The sequence below is a fragment of the Eimeria mitis genome, genomic scaffold (genome assembly GCF_000499745.2).
Source record: "Eimeria mitis Houghton genomic scaffold, Emh_scaff42, whole genome shotgun sequence".
NCBI lineage: Eukaryota > Apicomplexa > Conoidasida > Eucoccidiorida > Eimeriidae > Eimeria > Eimeria mitis.
The window spans coordinates 19,588-21,639 of NW_013572525.1; positions in this window are offsets into that span (position 1 = coordinate 19,588).

Below are 2,052 nucleotides of genomic sequence, written 5' to 3' on the forward strand. Positions count from 1 at the left end.
TATTGCCTTTTGATACCCCATAAAAGTTTTTGGGCTGGGGCGTGTGAAGTCGTGGAGCTCCTGTGGCTCAACGTTGTAGAGCTGCATACAACCGAAAGAGAGCAAAAACATCCGACAAGCAAGACGGAGCTCTAGGCGGTCTGATATGGTGTGAAAGCGTGTTTGTATTACCTATATGGCGCATTATTCCTCAATCCCTGACGTACCTGACGAATTCTTTTTAAGACTATTAGAACGCTTGTTCTCTTGCTTTTATCTAGGACAAAGGCGAGCTGCAATGTAGGTAAAGATTTACAGTTAGAGTTTCCCAAATGCAGCTGACCTCCTTCCCCTGTCCTTAGGCGTCTTGGCTGTTGATCTCAGGGCCTGAGCGTTGCGGGGAGGAGGCAGCCAGAAATTGGGTTGCAGCGCACCCCGCTGAGGCTGGTAGTACAAGCCAGCCCCACGCGTGCACTGAAGGAAGCTTCGGCGAAACTTCGTTTGGTGCATGCTTTACCTCTGAATGTACTTGTAGAACGTTTGCAAGCGTGTACACGCAGCACACCNTTCGTTTGGTGCATGCTTTACCTCTGAATGTACTTGTAGAACGTTTGCAAGCGTGTACACGCAGCACACCAAAGCCAAGTGAAAGCTTCTACGATAACTCATGCTACATCTGCCCCATCAGCGAAAAGGCGCACGCACTCGTGCGCAGGTGGCCATGTTGAACGTGGTGGATTGCTGCTGGAGCAGCGGCTCGTGGCGCTGCTGCGTCTCGGGATTCGGGTCCGGATGCTGCTGCTACGGCTGCTGCTGCTACGGCTGCTGCTGCTCGCCTCGCAGATGCCCTTCTTGGAGATGATGCAATAGGAAAATGGTTAAAAGGGTCCGCATACGTCGTCAATATAGAGTCATTTCTATGGCTGAATGCAATCAGCTCATCAGTTGCCGCATCTGACACGAACAGTGAGTCATGATGCCCTCACCCCGCAGCCACAACGGTGCCTCGGCACCGGTTGAATACGATGGCTTGCCCCCCCTCGTGCGCGCCATGGACGGCGTGCGAATCCACTAGAACCAAGTCGTCCGGGTTGAAACTAACTGCGGAAAGTCTTTTATCTTAGTTTCTGGCTNCGAATCCACTAGAACCAAGTCGTCCGGGTTGAAACTAACTGCGGAAAGTCTTTTATCTTAGTTTCTGGCTTGACGTTCCTGCGCCTTTCTCATGCATTCCCTCGCTGCTGCAAGCTGTGTGCACAGTCGGTAGGGGCTGGCTTCCAACAGCGAGATCCAGCAGCGGGTCAACGAGTGGAGTTTCTGTGTAGACCAGGGACGCCGGGGAGCAGCGGGTGGACGAATGCACTGTAGTATTTTAAACCCGTTCTGCGCAAACAAGAATATCAAGCAAATTAGACGAGTTCTGTTGGGTGTAAAGTCGCAAATACTGCACCAGCCTGCGGTTAGTTTGTTCTGTCTGGCCGTCTGCGTCCGGATGGTTGGCGGTGGTAATGTTCTGGCCAATGTTGAGCCGTTGCACGAGGCTGCGCCAGAAAGCGCTAAGCAACGTCGGATCCCTGTCGGTAATGATGCTTTTGGGGAGCCTGTGGAGCTTCCATACATGATTAATGAACAGTTNGTCGGATCCCTGTCGGTAATGATGCTTTTGGGGAGCCTGTGGAGCTTCCATACATGATTAATGAACAGTTGAGCAACTCCTTCTGCTGTGACCGTGCTCGGCAATGGAATAAAATGAGCATCTTTGCTAAGCGGGTATACCACGACATATATACTATCATGGCCTCTGACGCGTGGTAAGCCCACTATGAAATCCATGGAGATGTCCGTCTAGATCCTATCGGGAATAGGTAAGCTGAGCAAGAATCCAGGTTTGAGGGTGTTTCGCGGCATTTGCTGCTGGCATTCAGGACAAAAGATGAGGCATTCTTCGACTGAGAGGCACATCGTAGGCCACCAGAAGGACCTGGCGGCACGCTCCACCGTTGTATTGACCCTACCATGACCTGCTAAAGGATATTCATGCATTTTGCGCAGAACTTCTGTGCGTAGCGAGGT